Source organism: Macaca thibetana, chromosome 11, assembly GCF_024542745.1.
Source record: "Macaca thibetana thibetana isolate TM-01 chromosome 11, ASM2454274v1, whole genome shotgun sequence".
In the NCBI taxonomy this organism is placed as follows: domain Eukaryota; kingdom Metazoa; phylum Chordata; class Mammalia; order Primates; family Cercopithecidae; genus Macaca; species Macaca thibetana.
Genome location: NC_065588.1, coordinates 66,361,886 through 66,382,528, shown reverse-complemented (window position 1 = coordinate 66,382,528; position 20,643 = coordinate 66,361,886). Strand labels below are relative to the sequence as shown.

At 35.4% G+C, this 20,643-nt stretch overlaps 1 protein-coding gene across 1 annotated transcript in view; it reads right to left on the bottom strand.

Moving 5' to 3' along the window:
* The window catches only part of CNOT2 (CCR4-NOT transcription complex subunit 2), a 108,834-nt gene that overhangs the window by 87,484 nt on the left and 707 nt on the right, over nt 1-20,643 (bottom strand). The gene's annotated exons all lie outside the window — the stretch shown is intronic.

The window sequence follows — 20,643 nt, the reverse complement described above, 5'->3', positions numbered from 1 at the left end:
TGCACTCCAGCCTGGGCAACAGAGCGAGACTCTGTCTCAAAAAAAAAAAAAGAAAAGAACAGAACTCCAAGAACAGTTTTTTAATATTTTATTTTCACATTGAGTATCTGTCAGATTTGCTTCGGCCTCAAAAAGTATATTTATGTAAAATTAAATGAGCACTGGCAGCAAGCTACACTTTTTTTTTCTAAATGGGAAAAGGGTTAAATGACACAAAATTATGTAAAGTAGTAACAATAACAATACATTGTTGGGTTTGTAAACTATAATAACTGCAATATGTATAACAACAATAGCACAAAAAGAAAGAAAAAGGAACAGACCTATATATGAGTGAGATTTCTGTATCTAGCTAGAATTAAGTTAGTACAAGTCCAAAGTAGCTTTTGATAAGGTAAGATGTGTATAATAAGCAATAGTAAGCACTAACAAGAAAAAAAAAAAAAAAGAAATAATATTGTGAAAATATCATTAAAGGAATTAAATTAAAATGTTACACTACAAGAAAGTCAACTAACACAAAAGACAGGAGCAAAGAAAGACGAGAAGAACAAAAAAGACATGAAACATACAGAAAATGAAACAAAATGGCAGACATATATTCAACTATATAATTAACAACATTAAATATAAATGATTAAATAATCCAATTGAAAGGCAGAGACTGACAAACTACAAAAAAATCCAACAATCTACTATAGGAGACACACTTTAAAAATGCAAATATAACATCAGACAAAATAAACTTTAAAATAATTATTAAAGATAAAGAGAAAAAAACTTACTATGATAAATTGGCCAATCATCAGAGAAATACATCAATTATAAACAAATGAACCTAACGAGAGCCCCAAAATAAATGAAGCAAAACCTGACAGAACCGAAGAGAGAAATAGCCAATTCAACAACAGTAGTTGGGAGACTTTAATACCCCATTTCAATAATGGATGCAACAACCAGATACAAGGTAAGTCAACAGACTTGAAAATATAAAATAACTACACCTGACAGACATCTATTCTCTAAGATGATCATATGCTAGGTCATAATCAAGCATTAATTTAAAAGGACTGAAATAATACAAAGTATGTTCTGTAGACACAATGGAATGAAATTAGAGATAATGACAAAATAAAATCTGTGAAGTTCACAAGTACACAGAAATTAAACAACACTTCTAAATAAGTAATGGGTAAAAGAAAAAAATCACAAAGGAAACTAGAAAATACTTTGGGAGGAATAAATTCAAAAATACAAGATACCAAAACTTATGTGACACAGTGAAAACAGTGCTAGGGGCAAATTTATAGCCGTAAATGCCTATATTTTTAAAAAGATCTCAAATCAATAACCTAATCTTCCACCTTAAAAAAAAAAAAAAAAAACCTAGAAAAAGGGCCGGGTGTGGTGGCTCATACCTATAATCCCAGCACTCTGGGAGGCCAAGGAGGGTGGATCACCTGAGGTCAGGAGTTCGAGACCAGGCTGTCCAAGGTGGAAACTCCATCTCTACTAAAAACTCAAAAATCAGCTGGACGTGGTGGCACACACCTGTGGTCCCAACTACCCGGGAGGCTGAGGCAGGAGAACTGCTCCAACTCGGGAGGCGGAGGTTGCAGTGAGCCGAGATTGTGGCACTGCACTCCAGCCTGGGCAACACAGTGAGACTTCACTCATTTAAAAAAAAAAAAAGGCCGGGTGCGGTGGGTCACGCCTGTAATCCCAGCACTTTGGGAGGCTGAGGCAGGCGGATCACGAGGTCAGAAGATCGAGACCATCCTGGCTAACACGGTAAAACCCAATCTCGACTAAAAAATACAAAAAAATTAGCCGGGCGTGGTGGCACGCGCCTGTAGTCCCAGCTACACAGGAGGCTGAGGCAGGAGAATGGCGTGAACCCAGGAGGCGGGGCTTGCAGTGAGCCGAGATCGCGCCACTGCACTACAGCCTGGGTGACAGAGCGAGACTCCGTCTCCGAGGCGGGTGGATCACGAGGTCAAGAGATGGAGATCATCCTGGCTAACACCCACGAGATAGAGACCATCCTGGCTAACATGGTGAAACCCCATCTCTACTAAAAATACAAAAAACTTAGCTGGGCGCGGTGGCTGGCGCCTGTAGTCCCAGCTACTCGGGAGGCTCAGGCAGGAGAATGCATGAACCCGGGAGGCGGAGCTTGCAGTGAGCTGAGATGGCACCACTGCACTCCAGCCTGGTGACAGAGACTCCGTCTCAAAACAAACAAACAACAAAAAAAACAAAACCTAGAAAGAAATGAGCAAACTAAACCAAAAGCAAACAATGGATATAATAAAGATGAGAGCTGATATAAGTGAACTAGAGAATAAAAAAATGAGAAATACTTTTTAAAGTTTATTATCTAAAAAGATAAACAGATTGACAAACTTTGAGCTAAACTGACCAAGAAAAGAAAAAAAAAAAGAAAAAGAAGACTCAAAGTACTAAAAACAGGAAAGAAACAGAGTACATTACTACAACTTTGTAGGGTAGGCATAGCAAGGATCGTAAAGAAATAATGTGAACTGAATACTAATAAATTAAATAACTAAAGGAAAGGGACAAATTCTTACAAAGTCACAGACTATCAAAATTGACTTAGGATGAAACAATCTGAATAGACCTATAACAAGTGAAGAGATTGCATTAGTAATTTTAAAACTTCCCATTAAACAAACAAACAAAAATCTCAGGCCCAGGCAGCTTCACTGGTGAGTTGTACCAATTATAAGAAAAGCTAATATCAATTCTTCACAAACTCTTCCAAAACAGAGAAGAGTTTTGGAACCTGGAACATTTCCTGACTCATTTTACAAGACCACTGTTATCCAGATAACAACATCAAAGAAATCTCAAGAAATGAAAACCACAGACTGATATATCTTATGAAAATAGGCAGAAAACCTAGTCAGGCGTGGTGGCTCATGCCTGTAATCCCAGCTTTGGGAGGCTGAGGCAGGAGGATCATGACGTCAGGAGATCGAGACCATCCTGGCTAAGACGATGAAACCCGGTCTCTACTAAAAAATACAAAAAAATTAGCCAGGAGTGGTGGTGGGTGCCTGTAGTCCCAGCTACTCGGGAGGGTGAGGCAGAAGAATGGTGTGAACCTGGGAGGCGGAGCTTGCAGTGAGCCAACATCGTGCCACTGCACTACAGCCTGGACGACTGAACGAGACTCCGTCTCAAAAAATAATAAAAGAAAAGAAAATAGGCACAAACACCCCCAACAAAATACCAGAAAACAAATACAGCAAAATAGGGATTATACGACATGACCAGTGGATTTATCCCAGAAATTCAAGAACTGTTCAATATCATAAAAACAAAAAATGTAATACAACATATTAGAAAAAACAACCACATGATCATCTCAAAAGATGCACCAAAAAAAGCATCTGAAAAAAATCTAACAGCCTTTCATAATAAAAGCACTCAACAAACTAGAAATAGAAGGGAACATCCTCAAACCGATAAAAGGTATCCATGGGGGAAAAAAACAAAAACAAAAAAACAAACCAAAAAAACACACACAGATATGTACTTAAAGATTAAAGTCTGAATGCTTTCCTAATAAGATCAGGGATAATACAAGGTTGTCCACTAAACAGAATTGCCATTTCTATTGCATACTGTACTGAAGATTCTAGCCAGAACAATTAGGCAAAAAAAATAAAATAGAATGCATTCAGATTGGAAAAGAAGAAGTGAAACTACCTCTAATTGCAGATTACCTGATGTCATAGATAAGAAAATCCTAAAGAAGCCACTAAAAAGATTATCATAAACACATGAACCTTACAAGAGAGCACCAAAATGAATGAAGCAAAAACTGACAGCTGAAGAGAGAAAAAGCCAATTCAACAACAGTGGTTGGGAGACTTTTAATACTCCATGTCAGTAATGAATGCCAACAACTAGATACAAGGTAAGCCAACAGGAGACCTGAAAATATAGAACAGTTTACATAGCAGTTTAATACTGAAGATTTTATTAATAGTAATATTTTATAATAAGTAAACAAGTTCAACAAAGTTGCAGGGTACAAAATCAATATGCAAAAATTAATTGCATTTCTATACAATAACAATGAACAATCCAAAAATGAAATTAAGAAAATAACTCCATTTCTGAAGCATCCAAGAGAATAAAATTCTTAAGTATAAGTTTAACAAAAGTAATACAAAACATACCATAAAAACTACAAAACATTATTAAAAGAAATTAAAGTCTATTCCGGTCCTCAATTGATTTTAAAAAAAGAAAGAAATTAAATAACTATATAAATAGAAAGATATCCCATGTTCAGTTTCAACACAATTCTATCAATATTCCCCCTGGCTTCTTTGGAGAAATTAGCAAGCTAATTCTAAAATTCATATGGAAATTCATGGAGCACATACTAATAACATAATCTCGAAAAAGAATAGAGTTGGAGGATTCTCAAAAATTCCTGTTGTCAAAATTGCAGACTGTAATCAAGGGATACTGGCATTAGGATAGGCATATCAATCAATTAAACAGAATTGAGAGTCCAGAAATAAAGCTTCATATATACAGTCAGTTCATTTTAGATAAGAGTACTAAGATAAATGAATAGAGAAAACAGTCTTTTTAACAAATACTGAGCTCCAAATCATGCACATTTTCCACTATTATCTCTTCACATATTCTATATACAAATTTAAATCTAGCAACATACAAAATCTAGAGATTTTAGCAGTCTCATCATAAAGGAAAGCAGTAAAACTGGAGGAAGAGGGTGTTTATTACATGCATTCATTCAACAAATATGTTTCAGGCACCAGTGAGAAAAGCACTAGCCAACAAAACAACATCCAACAGAAGTGAACAACTGATACATGCAACATAAATAAGTCATAAAATTACATTGAGCAAAAGAAGACACAAAACAATGTAGTACCTACAAATCCATTTGTTCGAATCTCTAGAAAAAATCTCAAATATACTGACAGAAAGCAGATCTGTGGTTGCCAGGGCCATGACTGGGGTCTCCCTGCAATCAGTGAACTACAGCGGTGACAGGAATGTTCTGTATCTGAATGATGGTGATGGTTAAACGGGTATATAAGTTTGTGAAAACTCATTTAAAAAGGACACTTAAATGGGTACCTTGTATTATGTGTAAACTTCCTTGGCAAGGTTGATTTAAAAATAAAAATGGAATTAGTTCCTATGGATATTAAAAAATAATAAGCCCTGCATGAAAACTTGCCCTAGATCAACACTAAAAACTAAGCCCAGTCTGAATTTCACTATAAAAGTGAAAGCCTCTAGAAGTATGCTTGAACAAGAACAGTACAACGAAAAAATCAGGAGGTTATGAAGTCAAAGACCTGACTCTGGATCTTACTGGGTAGCTTATATGACCTGGAAGAACTTAATTACCAGTTATGTGGTAGAACCTACCTTATTTACTCAACTGTAAAATGGGAAAAACTCAGCTAACCTCATGTAACAACTGTGAAGAGTATATACAAGGTATATTTTACTCTAAGTAAAAATGTCCTTACGGTAGCTTAGCAAAGTCTTGCCTCATTTGCCTCTGACCTTTTCTGTACCCATCTACCATTCTCTTCCTTTCCCACTACATTCTAGGCACACAGACTTCTTTGCAATTTTTTAATCATAAGACATCAAGAATACCTCTCTCTCAGGTTTTTCTTCTTTGTTGTTGTCCCTTCCTGAAAGCCCTTTCTCCTGAATAAGCGCAGGATTGCTCCCTCACCACAGGCTCACTCCTTGAGGGAAAATCAGTGGGAAAGGACTTCCCTGACCAGCTTATTTAAATCTGCACCTCATACACACTCCACACTTTCTCTTAGTTTCTTTTCCTCCTTATCCTTACCACCATCTGTCAGACTATATGTATCTATATAGATTTTATTTGGTACACTGCTATATTCTTTTGGAATAGCACTTGGGGCACATAGTAGGAGTTAAATAAATATTTGCCAAATTAATGAATAAATGAGTAATATAAAGAAAGTATCTAATACAATACCTAAATGTTGTCTTTGCCTACTTCCCACAAGCAAAATACTATTTTCAAATATATCCACAGATATCAAAATGATTTTGAAGCCCTCCAGAAAACATAAGCTTAAGAAAATACTGAAAATACAATCTGATTTTAGCATTTAACATAACGTCTTAACCTACATTTTCATTGTTGATACAGTAAATTAAATTAGGCAAAAATTCTTTTAAACTTTTTCACTCTAAGTTTATCCAGTTTAAACCTCTTGGAGATCAATTTTGATATGGTACTTCTGTATATTAACCCTGTGTCATAATTGTGTGATATACTATTTGCTTTTTTTTCCCCAGGAAGTACGGAATAATGCTTGGGAGGGGACCACAGACAGGACTATAACATATTACTCTTATTTTGTCTTTATGCTTATTAGTAAGAATGAAAAACATAAACAGAAAACGTGAAAATAGAAGTGAATATAAAATATTCCCTCTTCAGAGAAAAAGCCAAAAAATACAAGTTTTAAAATTATCAGTTTATAACTTTGAAATTTAGAACTTTTTTTAAACACAACCATACGCAGTGTTAGTGACAGTAAATTAAAAAACACAGTTCACACAGAGTTGGAGAGAATGTAAACTGGCACAGCTTTGCTGTAAGAAAAAAAGCAACTGAATATTAAAAGCTTTGGAAGATAACCTTTCATACACCCAACATATTTATATTTGTTAGGCCCTGTATGAGGTTTCAAATATACATTAATGAACTAGACTGAACTTGTCCCTACTCATGATCTAGTGGGGGAATGAAAGACAAAATTTTTTAGCATAATAGTTAATTACAATAGATGCTAGGTGAGAAGAGTCTACTTAAGAAAAGGGTAGTTGGGGAAAGACTCTGAGAGTATCCTGTATACTATCGGATGTGCTAAATGCTGTAAATATGTTGTCATTTACTCCTTCCAACCTCTGAGGTAAGTATCATTATTATACCTGTTCTTACGGAAAGAATACTAAGGCTTGAAAAGTAATTTGACTAAGGACACAGCAATTGGCTAAGCATTGGACCTGCTTATCTCCAAAATTCATATATTTTGAAATGATTGTACTTACAGAAATTTCTTCTAAAGAAATAAATGTACAAACGATTCAGGTACAAGAATGTTCATCACAGTGCTATTTGTAAAAGTAAAAAGTCAAAATAAAATGTTCAATCATACACAATCACTAAATCAGTTATGCTCTGGCCATTAAGAATCTTATTTTGGATAAATATATGACACTGGAAAATGCTTATGGTGTCAGTTTTGTTTTTTGTTTTCAATACAGGTTCCAAATTAGCATGTATACTCCAATTTCTTCATCACAAAAATGCAAACTTTCGTGGATATCTCTGAGGGACTTTTTCTCCCCTCTTTATTACAACTCTCCAGCATTTTCACATCCCCCTATATTACCTTAATAATCAGAGAGAAAAATGAGAGACTGTAGAGCTTACAAACACATGTATACAAAGGAAATGACAATGTTTGCATCAGTTAACAATGGTTCTCTAGGTTGTAGGCTTGGAAGTGATTTTTTATTTTCTTCTCTCACTAATCTTTCCTTTCTACTTTTTCTATAATAAGCATATGCTATTACTACTTTTTTTTTTTTTTTTAAACCACAGGTCTCCTTCAGCAGAACCTCACATTTAATTCACTCCATATAAAAATTTAAAAACCAGTAAATAACAGTATTACTTCCTTGGTATGCTGTAATAATACATATCAATATACAAGAATCTAAAATTATAAAACAGGTAAGTTATAGAGAAATTTTCTATTACAAAAGAATCTTCTCTTTAAAAAAATTTACCCCAGAATCCCAAGTTGAAGTTCCCAAAGTAAATAAAAACTTCTCAAATCATTAATTTGAATCAGATGTTCAAAATCAAAGGAATTAAATACTCTTTTTCTGAGCCAATTGATAAATCCGAAACTATTCTGAAATAGTGTTAAGTGACAGAAAAGCAAAAATAATCTTTGCCTTGTCTTGATATTTTAGCATGTACATTTTTGGTACAAGGCTGGAATATATAATTAAAAATAAAAGCCTTCTTCATCATATAGCTTAGGATATAAATTATTCTGAGGAATGAATTCCCTACTTTTAGTTAATTCCAGTGAAATAAGCAAAGAGCCTTAGATATTGAAAACTTTATTCTAAACTGTGGTAATAATCTTCTAATAGTAAACCTAACAGTTAACTGAGTATCTGATGCCCGAGTATTTTGCTGTGCCTGACAATTATTATTAAAACTATCAAAATTATAAGGGGGCATATCTTGACCAGAATCTGTAGATCTTCTAGAAGTTCATATGTTTTATATCACAAGGATAAGTTTTATAAATAAGTTTTAGATATGAGTCCTTTGCTCAATTTTAAATTATTTGCCTTAGTTAATATGAAAGAATGGAAGAGCAAACTAACTGAGTAAAGACTTAGGGTAGCTGTATTCCAGTTTCTAAAGTTTTAATATATGTTTTTAGAAGAAAAAAGTATTTTGCTTGTACGTGGCTATTACGGTACACGATTAAATAATCAGCACACCTAACAAATATTTAATGTCAGTAACTAGATTTTACAAGGATGATAGTAAAAGCAATGCCTTTTCCTACAATGCACAACAGTCATTTTCCAAATTCATTACTCTGTGATTCACTTTCCTTGCTTTGCTACTGCAGCTATTTAGTACTACTCTGCTTGCCTTATATGGTCTTTACTTTTAATGTTTCAAAAGGCTCAGTACCCAAGAGATCTTACAGATTTAAGGGACAAAGAACAGTGTAAGTTATTCATACACATTATATGCACAAGAATACACAAGAGTTTCCAACTACTGCACTGACATTCTCAATGCTCTAATTATAAATTACAAATGATTTTCAAAAAATAGACATGATGTTCACGAAAAATATGCTTGGCTAACAATGATAAAGGACACAAATACAGTTACAAAAATGGGAATACCCCAAAGATTATCATGATGTTTTACCCTAATGATACAGGAGTTAAGATGAAGTAAATTTCCTGCTATAGATACATACAGAAAGCATCAGGACCTCAGCATGCAAAAATATTCAATTAACTGGCCTGCTCTGATGAACACAGCAGAATCATTCTTTACCACTCCCACAATCTTTCCAAACTCCTTTCTCCCAAAGTCCAATAAGCCAGTTGTCTTTTTCTTTTTTCTGAGATGGAGTCTAGCTCTGTCACCTAGGCTGGTGCACACTGGCATGATGTCAACTCATTGCAACCTCTGCCTCCCAGGTTCAAGCGATTCTCTCGCCACAGCCTCCCAAGTATCTGGGATTAGACACGCGTGCCACCACGCCTGGCTAATTTTTTGTATTTTTAGTAGAGACAGGGTTTTCCATTTTGGCCAGGCTGATCTTGAACTTCTGACCTAAGTGATCCACCTGCCTCGGCCTCCCAAAGTGCTGGGATTACAGGAATGAGCTACTGCATCTGGCCTAATAAGCCAGGTATCTACTTAAATAAAAATGCATAAAGGGCAAAGCACCCAAATGCAGCAGCATCACAAGATAAAAATGAATGAATCATTCAATCAATCATACAACTTAAGAAACTACAGTAGTTCTCCCCTTATCCGCGGTTTCTTCTTCCTCAGTTTCAGTTATTCATGGTGAACCACAGTCCAAAAATATTACACGGAAAATTCCAGAAATAATTCATATATTTTAAATTAGGCACCATTCTGAGGAGTGTGATGAAATTTTGTGACATCCCGCTCCATACCACCTGGGACATGATATCCTTGCTACATATGCTACCCACCCCTTAGTCACGTTAGTAACTATCTTGGTTATCAGACTGACAGATCACAAAAAATACAAGTACAGTACAAGAGGTGTTTTGAGAGACAGATCACATTTGCTTAACTTTTTTACAGTATATAATTATTCTTTTTTTTTTTTTGAGACAGAGTCTCGCTGTGTCCCCCAGGCTGGAGTACAGTGGCTCGATCTTGGCTCACTGCAAACTCCGCCTCCCAGGTTCAGGCGATTCTCCTGCCTCCGCCTCCCAAGTAGCTGGGACTACAGGCGCGTGCCACCAATCCTGGTTAATTTTTGTATTTTAGTAGAGGCGGGGTTTCATCGTGCTAGCCAGGATGGTCTTGATCTCCTGACCTTGTGATCCACCCACCTTGGCCTCCCAAAGTACTGGGACTACAGGCGTGAGGCACTGCGCCCGGCCTATTTTATTATTAGCTATTGTTGCTCATCTCTTATTGTACCTAATGTACAAGTTAAACTTTATCATAGGTATGTATGCAGGGGGAATAGTACATATAAGGTTCAGTGCTATCCGTAATTTCAGGCATCCACTGGGGTCTTAGAATATATTTCCCCTTGAATTAAGGGGAGACTACTATACTAGTTTATACTAGTTTCACTACAATGACTAATAATCAGGAATAATTATCATGATACTTTTTTGACATGCTCTACAGTTAAACACTTTTGCTTTCATTATCTGAGTTGTCATCAGCAACACTGGGAGGTATAAATTATCAAACAGCTGAGGCTCTTCAATACTAATTGATTTTACCAGGCACACAGCTAGTAAGTTCATAGAGCCCAGACTGGAACCCATCATCTGAATCCAAGTGTGAAGTCTTTCCAAAATAATGTATTATCTGCTCATTAAAGATGAGCACATACTCAATGGTACATTTATCAACTTTCAGAAAAATAAATGGTACGTGCTGTTTCTTCTGAACTTCCAGAATTTTTGCAATATTTGCTCTACATAAAGGAAATGGCATGGGAACCAACACCAGTAAATACCTACTGTCAGGAGTTTTACAGGATCTTATTAAAACCCACTTAAATACACTTAAGCGAAGAAGATATTTTATTAATTTTAAGGAAGAAAACAGGCATAGAGGAAAAACTGCTACAGGCAACTAACTCTGCATTATTCAGGTTGTAAAAGGTAGACACTGTCTGTCTGAATCCTAACCCATTAGATTTATCCCACTTAACAAACGAATTATTAAATGCCTATTATGTGCCCTGTGCTTTGCCAAGTGCTGCAGACAATGTGAAGATTTATTTATGTTACTCAAAATATTACACATCTTACTTCACAGAAGGTCATTTAAACAAAATTCCTGGTAGGAAAAACATGTTTAGACTCTAAAAGCAAGACTGCATTCTTGTTTACATTTACAAATCTGATACAAAAAAGAGTATAGTGCACTCTGTGAAATAAATTGTGGCTAATTCTCATACGTCTCAGAAGCTCCTCTTTAACCTAACAAGTCCCACTCCAAAACGAAAACAAACAAAAAATTCACAAAAACCTTTAATCCTTACATCAGTCCTACTAGGTAAGTATTGTTATTTATCTACATTTTTCTTTGTTTTTATTTATTTTTAATCTACATTTTTCAAATGAGAAAACTGAAGTATAGGGGGGATAAGTCACATAGCCAATTGAAAACAGTACAATGGTGATTCCATTTCAGGCTGGTTAGTTCCAGACATTATGGACATCATGTAAAATTTCAGAATATAACTCTTTTTAACAGCAGATAGATCAGCTCCATTTTATTCAGTCAAAAGTGAACTAAATAGACAATTAGGCTACGTGGGCAGCTCTACATGCCATAGTTGAACCATTAACTTTTGCTATGATAAAATAGTATATAATGCATACAATAAAAGCAGCAATTTAGGTCAGTAATCCCAGCACTTTGGGAAGACGAGGCAGGCAGATGGCTTGAGCGCAGGAGCTCAAGACCACCCTGGGCAACATGGAGGAACCCTGTCTCTACAAAAGATGCAAAAATTAGCCGGGCATGGTGGCGTGCGTCTGTAGTCCCAGCTACTCGGGAGGCTTAGGTGGGAGGATTGATTAAGCCCAGGAGGTCAAGGCTGCAGTGCACTGTGATCATGCTGCTGCATTCCAGCCTGGGTGACAAAGTGAAACGTGTCTCAAAAATAAAAATAAAAATAAAAATAATAATTTGCTGAAACTACATTCTCAGAGAAGCAATTCTTTTTCTTTAAAAATATTAATTTAGGATTTGTTTTTGCACGTCAATTAACAAATAATGCTAGCAACCTAATACAACCAAGTGTTATATGTATAGTATTTTGAGAAACACACAAACAAGTATATATAAAATAAGCACTTCTAGTAATATAATATAAATATCAGCTCCTATGTAGGGATTTTATCACTGATTCAGATTTTCTTCATATTTTTCCAATTTATCTAAGAATGTTAAATCTCCTGTCTAACACATTACGTCAGATGATAATACTCAAACTTTGCCTGCCCCAAAACGTTTGTAAAAATTCCATCCCAGTAATGGAAAAACCTTGAACAGTAGGCATTCACTTATATGTATAACAAACAAGTTCTCTAAAAGAAACTACAGAGTTTCAAAGTCATACAGTTCTTAACAAATAAAAATCCTGCTTATATGAATACAAAGTACTCAATTTGTTTAATGGAGAGAAAATAATCTTTCAAAAATGTCACAAATACACACCATTAAGCTATAATTTTCATTGTAAATCGACTGTGGAATCTAAACTTTCCCCTGAAACACAAATCTGTTTATCAATCTCATTGGCTATTTTTTTTTTCCAATGGTTAATGGTTCCCTCATCACATAAAAGATAAGACCTCTCATACTGTGGCTACTTCATTCCTTCAACTAACATCTCCTATGAGGTCCCAGAATTCTGTCAAGGGCTATGGAGGATTACCTTGCCATTCTCCAAATCCAGAATATTTTCCCAAGATTTGTGCATTTACAAGGCTGATACCCTCCCCTCCTCCACCTAGTTAACTACAAAGCACCCTTCAGAACCCAGTTCACTTACCACCTCCTTGAAGCCAACTCATTAACTCCCTGAAACAAGGTTACTGTACTCTAGGATGTTTCTACAGTATGACAAAAATTTAACTTGAGGAATTATGCAGTGCAACTATAATAGTGCACAGCACATAGTAACATTTATTGGACTGTACAAGGAAATCTAATTAAACATGAAAATCATTACTAATTTCTGAGAAAAGTATAGGTTTGATTATTCTACATAAACACATGAATTAAGGAAAGTTTTCAGTCTGCTTTCCCATGTCATTTTCCAGTACTCCAGACAGACCACCCCCCAACCCCCACAATTCATCTGATGTAGAAAACAATTTCAAGGCACCTTAATAAAAAATAATCCCTCCTCCCTATTGCTCTTTATAAAACTTATTACAGATTACTGGGTCCACCATGGTATTTTCAGAAGTTGAAAGACACAGATTATTATGCTTTAATCATCTCTTCTCCCCTTTAGAGCTTACCCCCATTTATGCAGAAAGCACTAAGTAATTGTTGATGAAATTTCTTATCTTTAAACATGCAAAACTTGACCCTATCTCAGGGCCTTCTATTCCTTCTGTCTGGAAAAGCATTCAACCACATTTCTGCATGGCTTACACCTTTCTCTGTTTCTGCTCAAATGATACCTCCACAGAAGTCTTCTCTCATCACCCTACTTAATCTCTTTTTTTCCATTTCTAATCAAGTGCTGTACTTTTATCCCCCTTTATTTTTTCCTAAGTTACCACTAGCTGAAATTATATTTATTTGTTTACTGTCTGTCTCCTCCTCCAGAATGTTAGGTTAATGAAGGTGGAGACTTGTCTGAATCACCATCATATATCCAATAACAATGTCGAGCAGAGACTAAACACTTAAATTACTACAGGATTTACTTGAAAACATCTAGAGTGCTAACATATAACCAGCAGAGCCTAAACTTTAAATTTAATTTAATAAACAATTTCTATCCAAACTCTACTAAAAAACAGCTAAATTACACGAGTTTCGCATGTGCAGGGAATAGAAAAAGAACTTTTAAAATACACAGAATTTTACTGTTGGAAGTGAGTTTGGCAATCAAGCACAGAGATTTTCAAACTATGATATGAAACACCTTAGTGTTTCACTAATTTGTGCTTCACAAATTCATTTAAGCATTGGATTACAATTTTTTTACACACATACATCCATTTTAGGATGAGTGATATACACACACAAGTGCATTGTATACCAAACTTAAACAGTTTAAAGACTATCTCATACTGGTCAAAGGATACAAATTTCAGTGAGATGGGGGAATAACTTAAAGAGATGTATTGTACAACATGGTGACTATAGTTAAGAATAATGTATTGTCTTTTTGAAAATTGTGAAGGATGTTTTTGCACCTTCAAAAATGATAAGTATGTGAGGTAAATCATGTGTTAATTACCTTGATTTAGCTGCTCCACAATGTATATATATTTTAAAACATGATGTTGTACACAATAAATATACAAAATTTTAATATGTCAAAAAAAAAAAAAAGACTACCTCAGATGTCAGGTTAACCAGTTTGGCTGTATTAAATAAAGTTTGGCCTGACATACTTATAAATATACCTAGAATTTCTCATAAGCATAGATTAGAAAGATTATGGCTCCAATTTTTTGTCTAATTTCAGGCCAGACCTGTTCACTCCCATAAAAACTACACCCCTAAAGCATTACTTTGTCCAGTAATCTGTTCAGCATATGACTACCTCAGAATAATGGTGCAATAGTATGTAAAATGTAGCATCAATGATATGTTATAACCTATTCTCATTATAACAAACTATTTGCTTTCAAGTTTTTAATGTTTCTCAATGAATGTTTATAATTTTTAAAAATGAGCAACTGTTGCATATTGCCAGAAAGTCAAGCTTGAAACAAAAATTTCCTACTGCTGCTTGTCTTTCAAACTTCTGTATCAATTCGATTAAATATCTAGGATCTGCAAGATGATCAGATGCAAACAAAAATAAATCTTCCATCAACACCTATTTTATTTAATAAATCACGATTTTCTCTATAAAGTAGCGTTAAAATAAACGAGAAAGAAATTAGACTCTAAGTACAGTCTGAAGATGAAAATGGCCTTCATAATTCCCAACTTCTAATTTTCTTATTGACCAAAATAGCTTGTTTATAAACATAAATGTTAAGTTTTAAACTTATTTTAAATAATATATATAAAATTAAGATAATGAAAGTCCTCTCTGCAAGCTGTAAAACATTTTTTTTTTTTTTTGAGACAGAGTCTCGCTCTGTCGCCCAGGCTGGAGTGCAGTGGCCGGATCTCAGCTCACTGCAAGCTCCGCCTCCCGGGTTTACGCCATTCTCCTGCCTCAGCCTCTCAAGTAGCTGGGACTACAGGCGCCCGCCGCCTTGCCCGGCTAGTTTTTTTTGTATTTTTAGTAGAGACGGGGTTTCACCATGTTAGCCAGGATGGTCTCGATCTCCTGACCTTGTGATCCGCCCGTCTCGGCCTCCCAAAGTGCTGGGATTACAGGCTTGAGCCACCGCGTAGCAAAGCCAAAAGTAGTCAGGTGCTTGGAATGGCACAGTAAACCTAATATTTTATTTTACTGACCTATGAAAGATTCTTACAAGCAGAAAACTAAATACAAAATTTACATGCAGGATAGGCATTATAATTTACAAAGTAGAAAATAATACAAAAGCACATTCTTGCCAGATATGACACAAAACCAAATGTTCCTCTCTCAAACACATTGTATTACATAATCAGTCATTACGTTTTGTCCAGATGCTAATACAAACTGGAGCTGTTACAACATCTGAATACACAAATGGAAAAATAGTATATCAATATGTTTGAAAAACAAGCAAGTCTACTCACTGTTACCTAAATTGCCAGGACACACAATTTTCTCTCAATCATTTATCATTAGTTTTTTTTACTAAAACATTTACTAAATGTGCATTTTCATCTACTCACATATAAGGAAAGACATTCCCATTCAGAAAAGGCAGAGAAAGGATTGGTGTCTTGAGTACTGGATCATATTCCCTTTTTAAAAATATATACTCTGTATCTTTAGCAGCTCTTAGTCACTAAAAGGTCTCTGGAACATATACAGGCAATTAAAACATAATATTCCTAAAATCATTATCAATATTAGCATATCTACTAAAATGATATTCTGGGAGTCATCTATCCTGTTTTGATTTCGACATCTCTAAAATGGGCACAAAACTGGCTCACAAGCTCTTAAACAAACCTGTAAAGGCCAGATGTTTCTCAAAATCGCCGTTTCAGATTTGAGAAAGGTAAAATGTTGTATGTATCATATATGACATAACATCTGCCAATGGCAACACCTGCAGTCAAACACGTGAACATTTCCATATGAAAAAGTGGGAAAATCAGATTAAGAAAGATGATAATCAGATTCACAGGTATAATTCCAGTTGATATTTTCTCACCTTATTCAAAACAAAACTAAACAAATGATCAACTTTCAGAGCTTTTTAAATTTTGGACCTCCAATAAGACACATCTCACCTTATTTCCATAAGGGCAATTTTATTCAAACTAGAGAAATCCTGCTTTCTACTAACCAATGGGCCAGGCATTAAGAGGAAAAAGGTGAGAAAAACAGAATCTAACTTCAGAAGCCCCAAATCTAATAGGAGCTCATGTGTAAGTACTGGTAAACATGTTACCTTGTAAAGACAAATACAAAATATCTCCTTCAAATAATGGCCATAACCACACATAATACAGCAAGAAATACAGACCTAAACATCCTGCCAGAAGCAAAACAGGGTATTAATCACTCTATTACTAACATCCTCCCCTAATTCCATACTAACTCAACACACAGTTCTCTAAGAAGCTAGTTATCTATTTTTCCATATGTAATTAAGAAGCAAAACTGTAAGACAGGATTCAAGAAAGTGAAGGAATACAGGATGCCACTCTCCCCACCACTTTTCCAATCTGTTGCTTCAGATCTGTGGATTGTGAAACAGTACTGACAAATGACAATCTAGCAACAGTTCAGTTTAATAGATACGTATTGAGAACCTACTAAGTATTATGCACTATACAGGCATTTGAAACATGAACATAAACAAATCAAAGCCCTACCTCTCAGGTGCTCCCAGTCCAGATGGACAGTAAATTACAATACAGTGTGACATTCTATAATAGAAGTTTGAAGACTAAAAAGCAATACAGCAGAAAGATTTGAGGAGTCAGGAAAGATTTATGAAGAAAGTGATACCAAAGAGGAGTATAGAAGAAGTTCATCAAACAACAGAGAAGTGAAAGATACATAAAATATGCACCACCACCCTCCCCCACACACATACATGCAATAACATACACATGAATAAAAGGAATAGGATGGGCGTGGTGGCTCACACCTGTAATCCCAGCACTTTGGGAGGCTGAGGCAGGCAGGTTGTCTGAGGTCAGGAGTTTGAGGCAAGCCTGACCAACATGGTAAAACCCTGTCTCTACTAAAAATACAAAATTAGCCGGGCGCATGCCTGTAATCCTAGCTACTCAGGAGGCTGAGGCAGGAGAATCACTTGAACCTGGGAGGTGGAGGTAGTAGTGAGCCAAGATCGCGCCATTGCACTCCAGCCTGGCGAGGAGCAAAACTCCGTCTCAAAGAAGAAGAAAAAAAAAGAATAAGGAAAGGAAAATGTTCAGGGTTAAGTGGCAAATAGTCCAAAATATCTAACTATATATCTAAGTGGACTTAGATCCTGAGTCTAAGCATATACAAAGCACTCAAGTGCCCAGAAAACGAAAAATTTCCCATTTTTTTCTAAATAATTCACTTTTTTTGTATTTCCATATTATATATCATGAGCTCTTGACAAAAAGCAAACATCGTAAACTGTTTTATTACTTTATAATGCAGCACACCCCCAAGTGATATACCAACGGATACCAACAGATTTGCAACTGTATTTCAGAGAACAAGCTGTCAGAAAACACACTATGAATTCTATTTCCAGGACATTCCTAATAGTATAGACAAAGTAAATAAATGAACAAGCCACATCAGCATGATTAATCATAACAGTTGAATTCTAAAATAGAAATCAAAGGATGTTAAACAGAAAAACTAAAGAAATAAAACCCTAACTTTCATTCCACTTCAAGGCAAACTTTCTACAACGACATCAACTTTAGCACAGCTCTTTTCAAAATATCTGGTATAAGTCACAGTGAAATTCAATCCCTTTAAGTATCACAGGTAGAAACCGCTCTTAGGAAGAACAGTCACCTGTATCATCAAGCAGAATAAGTTCTACCATAGCACTAGATCCCTTGATTAACACTGTATATAATTCCACTCAAACATTACAGTACACCTCATATTAACTCTGCCCCTAAACTGCCCTACCTGGTACCTTGGATCTTTTGCCTCTTTGTGTTACAAAATCCCCTACAGATCCAGGTAACAAATAACATCATAAATGTTTGGTTGTATATTTTCCTAAAATCTCAGGAAAATTTTAACAAATTTTAACAACAAAAAAAACAGCTATTGTTTAACATTGCTTTTAAAGAGCAAAAAAATAAATTGTAAGCTAAGTGTTTTTCACTAGTCTATTAATGCTTACTCATTATTTCACATATACATGTGAAGCATACATTCTATTTACATTATCAGAAAATCTTATGAAGTCTGTCACTAGAAAACATAAAACTATAACTTATACAGGTTGTAAAAAATTCTGTAATGGTCTTTCAAAATATAGGTACTTTTAATACCAGTATCTACTAAAGGAATACAAATGAGAACTGGGTTAGAAGCACTTCTAATAAAATCTATTCATACACCTGAAAATTTTATTTACTTTTGAACAAATAATTTTCAGGTTATAATAACTGTAAAGCATCTCTGAAAAATCAAAAAGTGCAACACCCAAAGTTATAAAGGAAAAACAAAGGTAATTAGTCCTTGTAGGGAGGTATATGAGAAGTTGTATCATTCTGAATTTTTTTGTTTTTGTTTTTTGCCCAGCATCAGAAGATAAGCCACATTCTGAGTTTTATCTTCAAGATCAGGTACTTGGGGATATAAATCACTCACACACAAGCATTTTGCCCTCCTTTTCCACCATATAAATTAAAGTATTATAGAAACTGAAAAATTGTATAGGCTGTATGTGTTGCTTGGTTAAACAAACAGGCAATTCTCATTCCCTGAGATCAGATTAGGTTACAGATATCTCTACATTGTATACTTAAAAAAAGATTCCTGCCAACAAATGTTTACATTAACTTATTTGTATTGATGAAGTACTAATTCAGATACAAAAAAAAACTTTAGCAGAGTTTCTCACTTCCTCTCTAAAATACAAAGTATTCACAAAAGTTATTACAATTCAAGCTCTCAGAAAATATGAGAGAAAGATACCTTTTCTACAATAAGGATCTTACAAAATCAAGAAATAAGTGAGTAGAGTGGAACATGTTTTGTCTTTAAGTGTATTTTGTATTTCTTTTTCTTTAGATTTAACATTATAAAAGAACTACAAACTAAACAAATTCAACATACAGAGCTTACTAATTATCTTGGTCCATTATAAAACATTTCAATGAACTGGGCTCTGAATATAGACACTTAACCATTTCAGCCCACTATGATTCTTAACCCTTTCAATTCGCAATCTTACAAAATTATAAGAGACATATTCATTGACGTTTGGAAAGAACTGTTGTCAATTATGCCAAGCATTCCCAAACTCAACATAAACCTTGTATGTAAATGGATACTTTAAAATTTCTATCTCATCCCTCACCCCATACTTTATTCTTTCCACTTATCTTGCTTCAAAAGGGAAATCAAGAGTCACACTTATGATTCCGAGCTCTAAAAATTCCTAATATCAAGCATGAAGTATGTTCAACTTTGGAACCTTAAATTTAAGTTGGCTTCCCTCGTGAACTGACTTTGAGTACTTTTTACCATTTCGCCAAGAATCTAAGGGTTCAAATCAGTGTACTTAATTACGAAGAACTGCCCAAACGATTTTAAAAGGAGTGGGATTCTCTGACCAAGAGTTTTATGAAAATGAAACAAAATATGTTGCACTCAGTCTTCCGGATGTTGAAAAGTGAAGATGTCTCCAAGGATTCGAAGGAAGTTGATGTTTAGGTTCCTTCTGAGAGGGTGGTACCCTTATGTAAGACTTTTGTGGTGGTAATACCGTACCTACAGGCCTGGAATAAATATAAAGTCTAAAACCTTGGAAATACTTTGTATAAAAGAAAACTACAATTCACTTTTGCTAAGGACCACAGTCACCAAGAGTCATCAGCTTTCTCCCGGACAGACAACAGTGCCTCAATTAGGAACTACAAAGGCCTCTTTTAATCCTACTCTCTTCTTCTGTGAAACTTTTAAGTGAGACCTACAACAGCAAAAGGTGGAGAGGCCCCTGCGGAAGTAGAAAACCAGGGCTTGTAACTTCACAGACAGAAGCATCTGTGGTTCCTCCGCCGCCCCAGGACCATCCGGACTCAGTCTACGACACTACGGAAGCTTCACCTTCCTGGTGCGGTGGCAGAGGCAGCATCGCAGTTGCATTCCTTCTCCCTCCACCATGCACAGCCTTCGGTATCCCAGGGCCTGCAGGCTCCTGACACCCGTTAGCCAGTCCAGTGTCTCCCATCTGACACTTACACACACACTAACAGAAATACACATA